This window comes from Periplaneta americana, chromosome 7 (genome assembly GCF_040183065.1).
Source record: "Periplaneta americana isolate PAMFEO1 chromosome 7, P.americana_PAMFEO1_priV1, whole genome shotgun sequence".
In the NCBI taxonomy this organism is placed as follows: domain Eukaryota; kingdom Metazoa; phylum Arthropoda; class Insecta; order Blattodea; family Blattidae; genus Periplaneta; species Periplaneta americana.
The window spans coordinates 168,785,031-168,805,603 of NC_091123.1; the positions used below are offsets into that span (position 1 = coordinate 168,785,031).

General features: G+C 34.2%; 1 non-coding gene across 1 annotated transcript; it reads left to right on the forward strand.

Moving 5' to 3' along the window:
- Positions 1–7,189: 7,189 nt before the first annotated feature.
- Positions 7,190–7,261, forward strand: TRNAY-GUA (transfer RNA tyrosine (anticodon GUA)). The gene has a single exon. It is a non-coding gene; the product is annotated as a tRNA-Tyr (tRNA).
- Positions 7,262–20,573: the final 13,312 nt, after the last annotated feature.

The window sequence follows — 20,573 nt, forward strand, 5'->3', positions numbered from 1 at the left end:
GACTGCAAGGAACGAAACTGGCATTTCTTTCGTGAGAAAAAGATCAGCTGACTTGCTGTAACCTGCTTTGACCTTGGAATGCAAAACAGCAGAGCCTTGCTGGGTTTATAGGTAAACACGAATACTACTAAATACAGTGGAAAGGTCAGAACGAACTGAATGGATATTTCTCGCGTGATAAGCTATAAGAATATTGATAGAAATTACAGATTCACATGAGCGGCGGGAAAGCCATCGCCTGCTGTCATGGCGGTTTGCCTGCAGCTAGAAGATGCCGGCAGTCAGTTCTGTGTCATCAGTTGAACAGCGCTGTTGCAGCCATGTTGCCGCGAGTTGGCGGATTGCTGGTAAGTGTGGCCTACTCGTCAGTAGCGCGTCCTGGTTTTGACATGCATACCCGCATGAAAAGATAAAAGGATACATTTTAAGCATTGCAAAATGTACCCTGCTCAGTTATATTTAGGCAGTTGATTTAACGACAAATCTGGATATGCACTTGTCCTTTTAGGCCTAAATTTGCTAAAAGCGCCAATTCCGCTTCTTCCAACTAATATTATTTACAAAAGTGAGGGAAAACTCTTTTTCTTAATTATTTTTATTTAAAATACATAACGATCATTTGGGACACAAAGAACCAATATTTGATATCCACGAAGAACTGACTCACCAAAACACAATTATAGAAAACTAGCACAAGCATTACGCAAAGAAGTCACGAACCCTGCACCTTGAATTACGAAGTGATCGGGTGCTGTTGAAACCATTGCTGTCAAATATAGTATATATTGAAAACTCTACATAAATTGGGTAATTATAACATATTCAGAGATTTTGTGCCACCCAACATGAAAAATATTTATCCTCAATTGTTCTATATAGCCTTCTGTACACTTTTAACACTTATATAATCATTGATTAACTTTATAACTTTTTTACTGTGTTAACATTAGGAAATTACCTGATGACTAGATATTCTTCATTGTGTCATGAATAACGCCACTTCGAAACCAGTCAGCCAGGCAATTTTTTAAGTTATAAAGTTACTTACTTACTGGCTTTTAAGGAACCCGGAGGTTCATTGCCGCCCTCACATAAGCCCGCCATCGGTCCCTATCCTGAGCAAGATTAATCCACTCTCTATAATCATATCCCACCTCCCTCAAATCCATTTTAATATTACCCTCTCATCTACGTCTCGGCCTCCCTAAAGGTCTTTTTCCCTCCGGCCTCCCAACTAACACTCTCCGGCCTCCCAACTAACACTCTATATGCATTTCTGGATTCGCCCATACGTGCTACATGCCCTGCCCATCTCAAACGTCTAGATTTAATGTTCCTAATTATGTCAGGTGAAGAATACAATGCGTGCAGTTCTGTCTTGTGTAACTTTCTCAATTCTCCTTAACTTCATCCCTCTTAGCCTCAAATATTTTCCAAAGTACCTTATTCTCAAACACCCTTAACCTGTGTAAGTATATATCACGATTAAAATGTTTATTGCTCTTAGCTGTTAACGTACAATACGTATTAATTAACAAAGAATGACAGATTTCAAATGCTTACTGTGAGCCACAGCCCAATGCTAATGTTGTTGCTATGAACCACGCATAGTGACGTCATCTCCCCTCGCCACTGACATGAGGACATCGAATTTGCTGTGAAATTGACCGTGCAGCCGCAAACTGTGCTGCCACTCTCGAGTTTTGCAATGTTAAGTGATGACAGACAATCGGAGTGAACCGTAGCGAGTGGGTGAGGAAATTCGATATCTCAGGCAGTTTGTGCTAACTTGGGCTCTGCTGCACTGAATCCATCGCTCACAAGCGTTTGCTGTATCCCACACGGCAAGTTGTGCACAGTTCATCCCTGACGGACACATTTCCATCTGCCAACAGAATATCCGGAACTGGAGTGACGAACAACGCATGCACATGCCTGTAGAACTGACGGTCCTTACTTTTTTGAAGAACGTAACCACACCGTGAGCGTCAACGTACAGCAGTAGCAAGAAATGCTGGCAACGGTAAACAGCCCGAGACAACACGGTCACATTTACGTCGCTTTGGAAACTATTTTCCGTAAACAGAAAAACAATACTAGATATGATTACAGTACAGCAGAAGTTATTCTATTCGAATTTGTAATGACAATCTTGCTCACTGGGATTATACACACTGCGTCTTGTAATACAGAAAACCACAGTTTCAGCTTCTTAGTTCAGCGTATGGGAAAATTCTTTATCTTTGAATAACAGTTAAAATATAAGCGCAATATCTTTGGCAAGATGAAACAATATATTGCATTGCCACGAAACTCGTAAACAATATTTTCATGAGAACGTATCATTTTCTTGTTAATCTTTTCTCTACATTTTCTATTTATCTATGTGCAACTTGCAAACAGATATAATTATGTGGCTTAGCGGCCCTGGACTACTGCTGAGTTCTACAGGTAACGCCTTACCTACATGTTTATGATAATATCTGAATCATTTCTATACAACGAATATTATATACAACATAAATGTATTCAGAATTTATTTCTAGTTAATTTTACAAATGTACGTGTAGGCCCTAAAATACTCCCTTCTTACTTTGATTTACAATTCATTTTATATATCAATATGCCTGGTAAATTATTAAATAAGTATATAATAAATTTCAATCTTAAGACATATCAACTTGCAAATGTTTATTTGCTATGTAATAACACTATGAACGTTTTCGCCGTTTAGGGCATCTTCAGATATAACAAAAAACATATAATCTGGACCTATAACAGTAAATTATGCAAATGACAAAGAATAGAAAACAATATATGTAATACATAAGATTCATGAGCTATATGTAAATATGACATAATGCAGGATGAATATAGAGATAATCTTTGAATTTTAAAATTAGACTAGACGAATATTTTATACATATAGCTCATGTTACAATTAAATATACAATGGTTAAAATTTGTCAATGATGTTAAAATTTAAAATTTATAATGATGATAATAAAATATTTTAGAGTAATCATAGCTGAGAATTGTCGTGAGTTACAAGATAGTTTGCGTAGCTGATGTTCGTGTATTTTGTAAATGTTTCATTTAGAGAGATCGTTGGCTTTTGAAATGGATGTTGTTTGACGATTGGTGACTACTCTAATTTGACATCCTATTACGTTTATTGAAGTATATAAAATGAAGATGTTATTTGTATGTGCTGGTGTTGGTGTGTTGGTGGTTTTAAGAGAACTGAGACCTAGATAATCGTGTGTATTGAGGTATGTGGCGGCGCAAGAAAATGAAAGGAACTATTTGAATGGCGTATCAAGATCAATGTGACAAGATAGTTTGCGTAGCTGATGTTCGTGTATTTTGTAATTGTTTCATTTAGAGAGATCGTTGGCTTTTGAAATGGATGTTGTTTGACGATTGGTGACTACTCTAATTTGACATCCTATTACGTTTATTGAAGTATATAAAATGAAGATGTTATTTGTATGTGCTGGTGTTGGTGTGTTGGTGGTTTTAAGAGAACTCTTACTTTGACCTCGGCAAAGTTATGTACAGTGGCGTAACTAGAAGCTTGGAGGCCCTGCAGAAGTCTTTTGAGTTCTATAAAGTAAGACCATTTGATGTATAATATCTGAGTAATTTGTATAGCATTCATATTATAAATCCCTAACTCTAAATACAAAATAGATATTCATACTTTATTTCTATTTAAATTTTATAAACATGTATGACATTTTCATGCCTTCAAACTCGTTCTTATGTTGACCTTGGCAGAGATATCCATCACTACTTCTTCAAACTTCTCAGCAATGTCAAATCTTTCAAATTGTGCTTCTCAGATAACTTTTTATCATTTTAAGTTTGGTAAATGAAGGCTTTCCATTGCTAGTTAACAGCAGTGGCCAGAAACCAAAATAAAATCTGTACAAACTTACGGAAAACTGGATGAAAGGAAGTCATTTTTTCCTATAAGAAGAGAGCCTACTTCTCTGATTGTTGTCACTTTTGATCTCATTACTAAGTGCCTGTCGTATACATATTTAAAATTTCTTGCGGAAATGCCTGTTGTACGTATCTGTGAACACTTGGCTCTATGCAGGAGATCAATGTTACAGCTTGTATCATATTATTATTATTATTATTATTATTATTATTATTATTATTATTATTATTATTATTATCATCATCATCATTATTTCAACCCAGAAATCTTAGTAACAGTCTATTATTTACGAAAGCATTGTATGCACAGAAATGAACGCCATATTATATTTAATTAATTGGTGTTTATTTATTTATTTGTTTATTTGCTTATTTGCTTATTTATTTATTTTTATTTATTTATTTGTTTTTGTTTATTTATTTATTTTTATTTATTTATTTTTATTTATTTATTTATTTTTATTTATTTTTATTTTTATTTATTTATTTGTTTTTGTTTATTTATTTATTTTTATTTATTTATTTTTATTTATTTTTATTTTTATTTATTTATTTGTTTTTGTTTATTTATTTATTTATTTTTATTTATTTATTTTTATTTTTTATTTATTTGTTTTTGTTTATTTATTTATTTTTATTTATTAATTTATTTTTATTTATTTATTTATATTTATTTATTTTTATTTATTTATTTTTATTTATTTATTTTTATTTATTTATTTATTTATTTATATTTATTTTTATTTTTATTTATTTATTTATTTTTGTTTATTTATTTATTTTTGTTTATATATTTATTTTTATTTATTTTTTATTTTTATTTATTTATTTGTTTTTGTTTATTTATTTATTTTTATTTATTTATTTATTTTTATTTATTTTTTATTTTTATTTATTTATTTGTTTTTGTTTATTTATTTATTTTTATTTATTTATATTTATATTTATTTTTATTTATTTATTTGTTTTTGTTTATTTATTTATTTTTATTTATTTATTTATTTTTATTTATTTATTTATTTTTATTTATTTATTTATTTTTATTTATTTATTTATATTTATTTATTTATGTTTCTATTTATTTTTTATTTTTATTTATATCTTTATTTATTTATTTATTTATTCATTTATTTATATTTATTTATTTATTTAAGCACTAATATTTAATGTGCTGTACAACAGCCAGGGGTCAATAACAGTTGAACACATGACAATTTCATAACAAGAACAATAATAATAATAATAATAATAATAATAATACTAATAATAATAATAATAATAACAGGTGCCTTGTGTGCTCCTGGATATTTGCAGTCCAGCCCCTGCTTTCGTTCCTTCTGCCTTCTTATTTCTTGAGTTTCATTATTGCTTGAAAGTGAATTCTCCTGAAAGCGAGAACGCAAAAGCGAATGTGTACAAATATTACGCCGTTTCATGAAAGTAACTTAATATCACGGAGTAGTAGATATATTAGAAACGCATCCGTGCAGCCGTGAGTGCTCTCGCTGTGGTGTGAAACCTGTCCTCTGATGAGCGGTTCATCACCAATCGAGAAGCGAGCAAGATGACCTCTGACGTCAAGGTACGCAGGTGTGACCTGAAAGCTAACACGAGGCGGAGTGGATTCCAAGGAAAGAGACAGCGCTTTGTTTGTGTGTGGATTACATTTTGGGATTTTTGTCGGTAGAGTTGTAATCGTGATTATCTCCTTATCACCATCACTGTCTTCATCGTCACATTCTATCTATGCTTCAATTTTCAGTTTTTCTTGGGCATGGAAGTTATACTTCTGCGAAGAGCTGATTTTGCTCATGAAGTCTCCTCTGCAATTTCACAAGGTGCAGGAAAGAGATACGGTTTTACCTTTTTACCTGAATCTAAACCATTTCCGCTAGATATGTAGTGAATCACTTATTGTGTAAATAAATGTTAGTTTATCACCAAGTCAGTTATTCATCTGAAATGAAATAGTACATTATGCAACGAGCCTATAATGGTAGTAATTAAGACGCGAGTATGTTTATGAAACGAGCGCGAGCGAGTTTCATAATTTTCATACGAGTGTCTTAATTACCATTATAGGCAAGTTTCATGCGTCTTTTTATGCTCGACCATATTTCTAACTTGAAATTATTCATAAGTATTCATGTTATTCTTATCTGACTGGGGAGCGGAACTGACCTTGTGCAATACCTCGTAAATTGTGAGATGTGGGCAGACGCGAAAATATTGATTTTTTTTCGAAAAACAAATGTCATTGACCTTGATATAATCTAGAGAGTAAAATAACATTAATCTTGATAGAATCTTGAAATTGATTTAGACATTGCAAAACGAGATGACAAATTGAATTTATTTGAATATTATTTACAATTAACGCTAATTATTATAGTAACAGAACATAACCTTCTGCGACAGTATACGCGCTGACCGTTACTCCAAAAGTGTGGACTTCTGAATGGAGAAACATTGTTGAGTGCATATATTGCGATCGGCATATGCTTTAATTAAACATGAAAAGTTGTTATTACGTAACTATTCCAGTCCTAATTATCAGTGTCGAAATTTGAAACAAATTTCGCAAAAGAAAATTCAACCTGGCAACTACAAAATCATTATAATTGACTTGACAAGGGGAAGCGGTATGAAATAAGAAGGCATGATTATGGTGAAATCCCTGAAATATTGAAGAAGGAATGCTGCGAGACAAGGTGGAGGAGTTGAGCAACGCAGACTTTACGGAAATGCGTGAAGTTGCACGGGACAGGTCGAATCAACTCCCTCGCTTGTAAGCTAATAATAATAATAATAATAATAATAATAATAATAATAATAATAATAATAATAATAATAATAATCATCATCATCATCATCATCATAACATGGGACACGCGTAAGTGTCTGCCTTAACATGGTTGTAACATACTTTCTTTTGCAGATGATACTGTACTAACATTTAATGGGAAAAATCGGGATAACACTTATTTAAATGCTAGCAATGGAATTAAAGTAGTGAATAATTGGCTTGACTCTAATCTCCTGTCCTTAAATACTAATAAAACTACCTATATTCCGTCGGATCCCGGCCAACCAGTCACACATTCGAGTGCACCTCAACACATGTATGGACTTCGGTCCTGCGTTCATAGACATCTATGACGTAGTGGAGAGGGCGGCCACTAGAGGGAACCCAAGAGATGGAGCTTAATCTGAGACGATTCTAACCGGCGTCGGGGTTGTATCCGGCGTGGCTTAGTGGATAAAGCATCAGCCCGTAGAGCTGAAAACCCGGGTTCAAAGCCCGGCGCCGGAGAGAATTTTTCTCCGTTCCATCACTCTTTCATCATATGATGACGCAGAATATCTGCATGAAAATATCATATGTACTTCGGTACATCAAAATATATACCTATATTCCATTTTCTTTAACAACGAAAGGTTTACCTCCACCTATGAATAATTATCACTTAGTAATACATAATATTTCATGTAATGAATTAACAAATAATTATTGTAATTGCCCACATCTAACACCTTCCACACAAGTCAAACATTTAGGAATTATTATAGACCAGCATTTACGTTGGGATAAACAAATTGATTTCATGTGTACAAGAATAAGAAAGACAATTTATAAATTCATAATACCTCGAAACTTTATCACTAAGGAGGCATTGAGAATAATATTTTTAGCGTTGGTACAATCATTAATACAATATGATATAATAAATTGGGGTGGAGTAGCATCATCTGTACTTAATTCATTAATTTTATTACACAGAAGATAAATAAAAATTTGTCTGACCAAAAATATGGATTACCCAACAAATTTAATTTCTACAGATTTTAATGTATTGCCTATTGAAGAAATTTATAAATATAGTTTACTAACTTACTACCACAGAAATCAAATAAAACATAAATCTAATCGACATGAATATCGTACTCGAAGACAAAAGTCTACTTTCCCATTAATTGAGCCTAAATGTCATACAAGTGCAGCTCTCAAACATGGCGCTAGTTTCGGCCCAAGACTTTATAATAAAATTACAAACCATTTCCAAAATTTGAAATATTTTAAAATTGAAGCTTAAAAAAATGTAAATTATCCATGAGATATATATATATAATATATATATATATATATATATATATATATACTAACAAATGTATTTTTTTACCTTTTATTTCTGTCGACTATATTCATGTTTTTATTGAATATCACTGGCTTCTGTCGCATTATCAATTTATATTGAAGTAGGGGCTTGTGCAGCAGATGCTGCTAAGTTCATTAGAAGATCAAATCAATTTTTTTCAAATTTATTTCCAATGAAGAATACCAGACATTTTGGAAGTTATTTGTTTCCATAATAATGAAACATAGGCCTACCCCTCTGAATTGTTTTCTTCATGCTAAATACTTTTTATTTAACCTATACATCTTCAGTTCTTGAGTTGCAATGCGAAAACACGAGTAACAATGTTAGAACGATCAGTCGGTTTTATATGTGAGAGTGAAGCAATAGCTATTTCAGGTCATTGCGGATTGTAGGTTAGAGTTAATCCTCTCCTCTGCCCCCGTGCCATCGAGCCCCCGTGCCCCCGTGCCCCCGTGCCCCCGTGCCCCCGTGCCCTCGTGCCCTCGTGCCCTCGTGCCCTCGTGCCCTCGTGCCCTCGTGCCCTCGTGCCCTCGTGCCCTCGTGCCCTCGTGCCCTCGTGCCCTCGTGCCCTCGTGCCCTCGTGCCCTCGTGCCCTCGTGCCCTCGTGCCCTCGTGCCCTCGTGCCCTCGTGCCCTCGTGCCCTCGTGCCCTCGTGCCCTCGTGCCCTCGTGCCCTCGTGCCCTCGTGCCCTCTGGCTCACTGGCCCTCTGCCCTCTTCTCTTCTCTTCTCTTCTCTTCTCTTCTCTTCTCTTCTCTTCTCTTCTCTTCTCTTCTCTTCTCTTCTCTTCTCTTCTCTTCTCTTCTCTTCTTTCCTTTTCTTCCTGTTTTCTTGTTTTTTGCCTTCTCTCTCCATTCGCTTGCTTTCTACGTGACTCTCAATCTCTCCTACTGTATCTTAGATCCTTGTCATTGTTACAAGTTTCATATTCAATATCTACATTGCCTTCAGCGTCATCATCAGCACCATCATCTGAACTTTCATCTATGATCTGCAGAGTAGTGTCGATCATCACGTAAGTTTTCATCCAGTGTTACTTTATTAGATAAAACACACTTAAGGGAATAATAAACTGCACTAAAAGAAAATTTTCTATTAATACTGTTGATACGTAAATCTGACGTACACTTCCAAATAATTATATCTCATAATAAGTTGGCCAAGCGTGTAAGTTGCAACCTGCTGTCACGACTACAATAGTCAGCAACTGAAAGACGGAGGCATGGCTAGAAGGAGATGCTGTCTTGGCGGGAAAAGTAGTGAGGATCAATTGTTTATCCATTATACGTCAAAATTACGTACGAGAGAAGTTTTAAACAATGGCATTACTTCCTTGTGAGCAGGAAGAAAACCACTGTTTGATTTCCACATATCCTACAAGTTTAATACAAGCAGTGTTAAGTTCATAACAATAACCTTAGTATCTCGTTATCATTATATTACTTCTCTTCAAATAATTATCTACAGTCAAATAGAAAGAAGTTTATGAGATTATACGTTTTCGTGCATAAAATCTGATCTTCACGGTGATGTCGATGTTATAGGCATTCCTAATTTATAGTCTCATCAAATGTTGACGCAACATCCGTCGATCGACCACGCTGTTACGTAAGTTTTATAGATTTCAGTTATATATATATATATATATATATATATATATATATATATACTGATATTGTAAGTTATCTTGAACCTTCTGAGCGGGGTCAGAGGGGCAGAGGGAAGGAAGCGCGTAACGTGGGTGGAGCCAACTGAGTTGTTTGCGCATGCTCCGCAGCATAATATCTTGTCAAGAAACATAGAGCTATTTCCTTCACTGCGTACCAGTAGTGTTAACATGTAGCAGCAACCACAGGGTAGTAATTATGGTGAATTCACACCACCGCGGAGAAAAAGTAACGCTGTTATCCATAGCCGAGAAAGAGAAATTATCGCAAATATAATAAAATTAAGCGTTGCGAGGAGGAAAAATTAAACAAATATTTGCTGGAACCTCTTGCTAAGGAATATGAGAGAGCGGCTAAATACTCTGGCAAAAGTATTAGTTCCGTGAAGAGAATTAAAAATAATATTGAATTACAACCCAATGAACCTCACACTACTCCGGGAAAGAATAGGTATGTAATGTTTAGAAATTATTGCTATAATAGTTATGTACAATAGTGTGTGTATTGAGAGCGACATAATGAATTACTGTTGCAAGTTATTACTTTCTTATAGTTCCACTAAACATATTATTTCATTACAGAATTAGACTTATGTAAAGTTGAAGTGGACGACTTCGATCAACATGTTATTCGGGATAAAATCGAAGAATTCTATCGTGTTCAGAAAGCAGTACCTACGATTAAGATGATAATTCCGAATGGATGATGCCATTGACGAAATAGTTAATTTTGGAACAAGCGATGATGGCAGCAATGATAGGGATATGGATTGTGTATGATTGTAAATTAATGTAAATTCAAATAATAAGCCTGTAAAATATTGTTATAAGAATATGTACATATTAGCTGAAGGTGTAAGTCATGTAGGCCTATATAATGTATAGAAGTAGCTGTAGTAACTCCTCCATTGCCGGTCCTCAGCCCGGATGAGAGAGGAGTGTACACACGATTATATTTTAAATACTTACTTATTACAGGTTAATTAAAGCTTGCTACGAAACTATGTTCTCCTCTCAAAACCGGAGTATCAAGAGAAGTTGATGTCTGTATTGAACCAAGTTTTTTTACAGTAGAGAGCCGTAAAGTAAAAGAACCAACGTTTTTTGAAAAGAGTCACGTTACCCGTGGGAGGGGCATCCTTGCCGTGTCGTTACGTTGATGAGTACACGCCGTACCGAGCAGTTCCAAAGACAGACTTAGGGGATGTAAGGTTCAAGATAACTTGCAATGACAGTATATATAGCCGTTACTTACTTATTTACAAATGGCTTTTAAGGAACCCGAAGGTTCATTGCCACCCTCACATAAGCCCGCCAGCCGTCCCTATCCTGTGCAAGATTAATCCAGTCTCTACCATCATACCCGACCTCCCTCAAATCCATTTTAATATATATATATATATATATATATATATAGTCGTTACTCAGTATATTATAGAAATGAAGATCTAATATAAAATCTTCATTCTATGCGTCTACTTACTTAAGGCCCCAAAAGATTTCACTTTCATATCATCAATAGCCTATACCATTATGTGTTGCATTACCTATAATAATATTTCATTTTTAATGGTAATAATGTCACCAAACATTCTTAAGTTCTGTAGTTCTTAATATCGAATACACAGCTGTACTCGGAAAACTACAGACAGAGAATCAGACTTGTAAATTATTTTTATATGTTATCAAAAAATTACACAAATGAAGAACGACATATTGGCATTATGATGTGAAAGTATCTTACCATATGAACTCTAAGTATATCAGCAATCCTGTAGGTCATGGCCTTCGTATAATAGTCTACTGTTTATTGTAGTGTGTGTTTTGTTTTATTCTGAAATGCAATTAATCAGTTCTCAAAACTGACGAAAGATGGATTTTGGAAAATAGGAAAATGATGTACGAAAATTGACATTTCACTGAAAACTACTATTTTTCTGAAAAACATTGGGTTCCAAGCTTCAAAATGAGGGGTCATTTATTAAAATCCGTTCAGCCGTTTTCCCGTAATTTTCATTACTAGTTCAAATTATATATATAGATGTGTATGTTTCTCTCTTTTTCTCTTTCGTCTTTATTCTTGCTCTTGTGTTGTATTTATTGGTTTGAATTAAGTTACTTGCTGTATTTAGTAAACTTTCCTTGTAAATTTTATGTTATATTATTGACTAAGACCACACCGTACACGAGCCTGGCTCTTACGGTAGTGGGTAGAAACATTTTTGTTTTATAAATTTAATTTGTACTCACTACGTAGCTAGTTAAATAAATAAATAAATAAATAAATAAATAAATAAATAAATAAATAAATAAATAAATAAATAAGAAAATAAAGAAATAAATAAATAAGATAATAAATAAATAAATAAGTTAATAAACAAAGAAATAAGTAAATATATATATATAAGTAAATAAATAAATAAGTAAATAAACAAATAATTAAATAAGTAAATAAATAAATAAGTAAATGAATAAAAAATTTATCCTCTGAGAGTTCTCATAATATCTTTAAAGATATAGGCTACCCAATATTCATAATAAGTTGTATCTTTTTTAATTTTTCCCTTTTTTATGCAATAGAAATTGATGACAATCCTATAAAACTGTCTTTCGTAAATAACGCCTACACAATATTACACACATGACAAATTTTTAACATACTTTTAAATTCAGGCCAATTCTCTCAAGCTCAGCGATATTGTTTGTAATATTTGCCATGTTTTACCATTATGCAATTATTATTAGAATACAAAGATGAAAAGGATTCGAACCATGTTGCAACGATATTGTCTACAATGAATAAGAGCGATTTCCGATTTTTAAAAAGCGGTGTGAAAACCCATGAAAAATATGTTGTAAACATGTGAAAGAAAATAACATGTAGGCTAATTTCACCCTTACGATTTTTAAGTGCCTAAAGGGCGACTCTGTGACTTAACAATTTTATTACTCGGTGATTGTAGCCTAAATTAATTACCATGCATCGCCCAATCTGGCAGACACTAACTGATTCCAGTCACTGTTGCCAACATGTCGCCCTACAATCTCGCTAGCTTTTCAACAAAAAGTAGCTAAATCTCTCCAAAGTTTGTTTAAAAATTTTCAGAAACGTTGCTAAAAATTAATAATAAATATCACTAAATAAAAATAAGAAAAACATACATATGCGGAGAAAAATATAATTTCCTCGTCGTCACCCTCTTGGTTGTGTTGTTGAGGTGGAAGTTGTGGGAACAGCTGATCCAATCATTGACATACACTTTCTGGCAAATTGTAAGTGTGGAAATTTTCACCCAAGCGTTTGACCACAATTTTTTTTTTTGTGAAATCTAACACATTTTAAATCTTATATATCAAAATGTATTAAAATCAGCAAAACTACAGTCTCATTTGCTTCACACGAACTGTAGGCACAAAATTCCAAAACTCAATTGCCTCGGGTCGGTTCGGAGTGGAAAATCTCCGCGTTGCGGGAAGAACCAGGAATTAGCTCGAGCTCGCAACAAGTCACGTGCCAATCAAAGTTGCCGCCGTTTATGGGTGTTGGAGCAGTAGCATTGAGAGAGAGATGTAACCCGTGAGAATCATTGAATCAGCATCTTTCACCCCTGATCACTGATCACAAACATACGAGATCAGGGCTTTCACGAATGAATCATTAGACTACTCAGTCTTGCACCCGTGCCTCTTCTAAAACTAAGAAGTGCACGACTTCAGTTGAATGTTTTAACTTAAAAGAAAGGAAAAAGTGGAAGAATATAAAAATCAGCAGAAAAGTCGCTAATCGTATTTTACAAAATTTGTCGCCGAGACTGATTCAAAATTCCCTAGATTTAGCGTCTTATCGCTAAATATGGCAACACTGATTCCAGTTCGGTAGAAACACATTGGGGCAACTTGACAACGGTCAGCGAGAGGAGTTTTCCATTGTTGTAGTGCTTTGTCTTCATCTGTTTAGTTGCAATGCAATAAAATTCAAAAGTAAATTAAATTATGAAACGTAACATGTGAAATATTAAAAAGTAGCAGTACAAGGGAGAAAAGGGCGGAAAGGCAGATAATGGGACAGTAAAGCGAAAAAGGGATAAAGGTCCCAAAACGGGAAGGGGGGGTGTTGGAAAATTATCTCCATTCTCACACGGAGGCAACGTTTCTCACACAGACCTCCTCTGTACCCACTAAAAGGTGCGCACCTAAATATCCTAACCCTGGTTATTACAACACAGATAGGCCATCGCATTCTTTGCTTATTCCTCCTTTGTACAGGGTATGAAGCTGAGCATTTAATATTAGCCCTCGATTGTATAATTGTGTAGCCAAATTGCACCCAGTACTTCTAATATTATGTAACCCACTGAAGTATAATAAGAAAATTAAAAAACGTGTCAATGTCTCCAATTTGATTAAGTAATTTGTACGTGCATAGATCAATCAGCCCATATTAAATTTGTATTTTCTAATTTTGTACTTTTTTGTGTATACATTTCTTATTTGTTTTGTTTCATTTTTCGTAAACAAACTGTCGTAGTTGATTGCCGTACAAAATTATTCTTCTCTATGTTAATAATATATTACATTATGCGATTGCATTGTGGCTCTTATTTTATTTTATGCTGGACCATGCAGAAATGTATTAATTATACACCTGATAGCAGTCCTTTAGTGCATGTCATTAAAGTGCACCTATTCATTAAAGTTCAGGTTTTCGATTATTCTCGGATATGCAATCGAAAGATAACGAGGGAAACGTCATGGAGGCTCGAAATCCAATACTGTCGCAGAAGGGTATGTTCTGTTACTATAATAATCAGCGCTAATTGTAAATAATATTCAAATAAATTCAATTTTTCATCTCGTTTTTCAATTCTAAATCAAGTTCCAGGTTATATCAAAATTAGTTCATGTTATTATTTAAATTATAACAAGGTCAATGACATTATTGTCCCTCGGAAAAAATCAATACTTTCGCGTCTGCGCACATCTCACAATTACGAGCTATGCACAAGGTCACTTCTGATCTTCAGTGAGATGCGAATAAAATGAATACTTCTGAATAATTTCAAGTTAGAAATATGGTCGAGCATAAAAAGTCGTATGAAACTTGCCTACAATGGTAATTAAGACGCTCGTTATGAAAATTATGAAACTCGCTTGCGCTCGTTTCATAAACATACTCGCGTCTTAATTACTACCATTATAGGCTCGTTGCATAATGTACTATTAACATTTTTCTGAGTAAATCGCAAAATATCTATCATTTTAACGATATCTTCTAAATATTATTCAATTATGAAAAAAATCCAAAAATATGGAGAATAACATTACATTTTCTGAATGGGGAAACATCGTTGAGTGCATATATTGCGATCGGCATATGTTTTAATTAAACATGAAAAGTTGTTATTACATAACTATTCTAGTCCTAATTATCAGTGTCGAAATTTGAAACAAATTTGGCAAAAGAAAATTCAACCTGGCAACTACAAAATAATTATAATTGACTTGACAAGGGGAAGCGGTATGAAGTAAGAAGGCATGATTATGGTGAAATCCCTGAAATATTGAAGGAAGGAATGCTGCGAGACAAGGCGGAGGAGTTGAGCAACGCAGACTTTACGGAAATGCGTGAAGTTGCACGGGACAGGTCGAATCAACTCCCTCGGACGTAAGCCCATAATAATAATAATAATAATAATAATAATAATAATAATAATAATAATCATCATCATCATCATCATCATCATAACATGGGACATGCATAAGTGTCTGCCTTAATATGGTTGTAACATACTTTCTTTTGTAGATGACACTGTACTAACATTTAATGGGAAAAATCGGGATAACACTTAATTAAATGCTAGCAATGGAATTAAAGTAGTGAATAATTGGCTTGACTCTAATCTCCTGTCCTTAAATACTAATAAAACTACCTATATTCCATTTTCTTTAACAACGAAAGGCTTACCTCCACCTATGAATAATTATCACTTAGTAATACATAATATTTCATGTAAAGAATTAACAAATAATTATTGTAATGGCCCACATCTAACACCTTCCACACAAGTTAAGTATTTAGGAATTATTATAGATCAGAATTTACGTTGGGATAAACAAATTGATTTCATGTGTACAAGTATAAGAAAGACAATTTATAAATTCATAATACTTCGAAATGTTATCACTAAGGAGGCATTGAGAATAATGTTTTTAGCTTTCGTACAATCATTAATACAATATGGTATAATAAATTGGGGTGGAGTAGCATCATCTGTACTTAATCCATCAATTTTATTACACAGAAGATTAATAAAAATTTGTCTGACCAAAAATATGGATTACCCAACAAATTTAATTTCTACAGATTTTAATGTATTGCCTATTGAAGAAATTTATAAATATAGTTTACTAACTTACTACCACAGAAATCAAATAAAACAAAAATGTAATCGACATGAATATCGTACTCGAGGACAAAAGTCTACTTTCCCATTAATTGAGCCTAAATGTCATACAAGTGCAGCTCTCAAACATGGCGCTAGTTTCGGCCCAAGACTTTATAATAAAATTACAAACCATTTCCAAAATTTGAAATATTTTAAAATTGAAGCTTGAAAAAATGTAAATTATCCATGATATATATATACTAACAAATGTATTTTTTTACCTTTTATTTCTGTCGACTATATTCATGTTTTTATTGAATATCACTGGCTTCTGTCGCATTATCAATTTATATTAAAGTAGAGGCTTGTGCAGCAGATGCTGCTAAGTTCATTAGAAGATCAAATCAATTTTTTTCAAATTTATTTCCAATGAAGAATACCAGACATTTTGGAAGTTATTTGTTTCCATAATAATGAAACATAGGCCTACCCCTCTGAATTGTTTTCTTCATGCTAAATACTTTTTATTTAACCTATACAACTTCAGTTCTTGAGTTGCAATGCGAAAACACGAGTAACAATGTCAGAAGGATCAGTCGGTTTTACATGTGAGAGTGAAGCAATAGCTATTTCAGGTCATTGCGGATTGTAGGTTAGAGTTAATCCTATCTTCTGCCCCCGTGCCCCCGTGCCCCCGTGCCCCCGTGCCCCCGTGCCCCCGTGCCCCCGTGCCCCCGTGCCCCCGTGCCCCCGTGCCCCCGTGCCCCCGTGCCCCCGTGCCCCCGTGCCCCCGTGCCCCCGTGCCCCCGTGCCCCCGTGCCCCCGTGCCCCCGTGCCCTCGTGCCCTCGTGCCCTCGTGCCCTCGTGCCCTCGTGCCCTCGTGCCCTCGTGCCCTCGTGCCCTCGTGCCCTCGTGCCCTCGTGCCCTCGTGCCCTCGTGCCCTCGTGCCCTCGTGCCCTCGTGCCCTCGTGCCCTCGTGCCCTCGTGCCCTCGTGCCCTCTGGCTCACTGGCCCTCTGCCCTCTTCTCTTCTCTTCTCTTCTCTTCTCTTCTCTTCTCTTCTCTTCTCTTCTCTTCTCTTCTCTTCTCTTCTCTTCTCTTCTCTTCTCTTCTCTTCTCTTCTCTTCTCTTCTCTTCTCTTCTCTTCTTTTCTTCCCGTTTTCTTGTTTTTTGCCTTCTTTCTCCATTCGCTTGCTTTCTACGTGACTCTCAATATCTCCTACTGTATCTTAGATCCTTGTCATTGTTACATGTTTCATATTCAATTTCCACATTGCCTTCAGCATCATCATCTGAACTTTCATCTATGATCTGCAGAGTAGTGTCGATCATCACGTAAGTTTACATCCAGTGTTACTTTGTTAGATAAAACACACTTGAGGGAATAATAAACTGCACTAAGAGAAAATTTTCTATTAATACTGTTGATACGTAAATCTGACGTACACTTCGAAATAATTATATCTCATAATAAGTTGGCCAAGCGAGTAAGTTGCAACCTGTTGTCACGACTACTAAAGTCAGCAACGGAAAGACGGGGGCATAGCTAGAAGAGGGAGGTGCTCTCTTGGCGGGAAAAGTAGTGAGGATCAATTGTTTATCCATTATACGTCAAAATTACGTACGACAGAAGTTTTAAACAATGGCATTACTTCCTTGTGAGCAGGAAGAAAACCACTGTTTGATTTCCACATATCCTACAAGTTTAACACAAGTAGTGTTAAGTTCATAACAATAACCTTAGTATCTCGTTATCATTATATTACTTCTCTTCAAATAATTATCTACAGTCAAATGGAAAGAAGTTTATAAGATTATACCTTCTCGTGCATAAAATCGAATCTTCACGTTGATGTCGATGTTATAGGCATTACTAATTTATAGTCTCATCAAATGTTGACGCAACATCCGTCGATCGACCACGCTGTTACGTAAGGTTTATAGATTTCAGTTATATATATATATATATATATATATATATATATATATATATATATATATATATATATATAGCTGTTACTTACTTACAAATGGCTTTTTAGGGACCCGAAGGTTCATTGCCGCCCTCACATAAGCCCGCCAGCCGTCCCTATCCTGTGCAAGATTAATCCAGTCTCGACCATCATACCCCAGCTCCCTCAAATCCATTTTAATATATATATAGTCGTTACTCAGTATATTATAGAAATGAAGAACTAATATAAAATCTTCTTTCTATGCGTCTACTTACATAAGGCCCCAAAAGATTTCACTTTCATATCATCAGTATACCATTATGTGTTGCATTAACTATAATAATATTTCATTTTTAATGGTAATAATGTCACCAAACATTCTTAAGTTTTGTAGTTCTTAATATCGAATACACAGCTGTACTCGGAAAACTACAGACCAGAGAATCAGACCTGTAAATTATTTTTATACGTTATCAAAAAATTACACAAATGCAGATCGACATATTGGCATTATGATGTGAAAGAATCTGACCATATGAACTCTAAGTATATCAGCAATCCTGTAGGTCATGGTCTTCGTATAATAGTCTATTGTTTATTGCAGTGTGTGTTTTGTTTTATTCTGAAATGCAATTATTCAGTTCTCAAAACTGACGAAAGATGGATTTTGGAAAATAGGAAAATGATGTACGAAATTTGGCATTTCACTGAAAACTACTATTTTTCTGAAAAACATTGGGTTCCAAGCTTCAAAATGAGGGGTCATTTATTGAAATCCGTTCAGCCGTTTTCCCGTAATTTTCATTACTAGTTCAAATTATATATATAGATGTGTATTTTTCAACCTTTTTCTCTTTCTTCTTTATTCTTGCTCTTGTGTTGTATTTATTGGTTTGAATTAAGTTACTTGCTGCATTTTGTAATCTTTCCTTGTAAATTTTATGTTATATTATTGACTAAGACCACACCGTACACGAGCCTGGCTCTTACGGTAGTGGGTAGAAAGATTTTTGTTTTATAAATTTAATTTGTACTCACTACGTAGCTAGTTAAATAAATAAATAAATAAATAAATAAATAAATAAATAAATAAATAAATAAATAAATAAATAAATAAGTAAATAAAGAAATAAATAAATAAGATAATAAATAAATAAATAAGTTAATAAACAAAGAAATAAGTAAATATATATATATAAGTAAATAAATAAATAAGTAAATAAACAAATAATTAAATAAGTAAATAAATAAATAAGTAAATGAATAAAAAATTTATCCTCCGAGAGATCTCATAATATCTTTAAAGATATAGGCTACCCAATATTCATAATAAGTTGTATCTTTTTTAATTTTTCCCTTTTTTATGCAATAGAAATTGATGACAATCCTATAAAACTGTCTTTCGTAAATAACGCCTACACAATATTACACACATGAGAAATTTTTAACATACTTTTAAATTCAGGCCAATTCTCTCAAGCTCAGCGATATTGTTTGTAATATTTGCCATGTTTTACCATTATGCAATTATTATTAGAATACAAAGATGAAAAGGATTCGAACCATGTTGCAACGATATTGTCTACAATGAATAAGAGCGATTTCCGATTTTTAAAAAGCGGTGTGAAAACCCATGAAAAATATGTTGTAAACATGTGAAAGAAAATAACATGTAGGCTAATTTCACCCTTACGATTTTTAAGTGCCTAAAGGGCGACTCTGTGACTTAACAATTTTATTACTCGGTGATTGTAGCCTAAATTAATTACCATGCATCGCCCAATCTGGCAGACACTAACTGATTCCAGTCACTGTTGCCAACATGTCGCCCTACAATCTCGCTAGCTTTTCAACAAAAAGTAGCTAAATCTCTCCAAAGTTTGTTTAAAAATTTTCAGAAACGTTGCTAAAAATTAATAATAAATATCACTAAATAAAAATAAGAAAAACATACATATGCGGAGAAAAATATAATTTCCTCGTCGTCACCCTCTTGGTTGTGTTGTTGAGGTGGAAGTTGTGGGAACAGCTGATCCAATCATTGACATACACTTTCTGGCAAATTGTAAGTGTGGAAATTTTCACCCAAGCGTTTGACCACAATTTTTTTTTTTGTGAAATCTAACACATTTTAAATCTTATATATCAAAATGTATTAAAATCAGCAAAACTACAGTCTCATTTGCTTCACACGAACTGTAGGCACAAAATTCCAAAACTCAATTGCCTCGGGTCGGTTCGGAGTGGAAAATCTCCGCGTTGCGGGAAGAACCAGGAATTAGCTCGAGCTCGCAACAAGTCACGTGCCAATCAAAGTTGCCGCCGTTTATGGGTGTTGGAGCAGTAGCATTGAGAGAGAGATGTAACCCGTGAGAATCATTGAATCAGCATCTTTCACCCCTGATCACTGATCACAAACATACGAGATCAGGGCTTTCACGAATGAATCATTAGACTACTC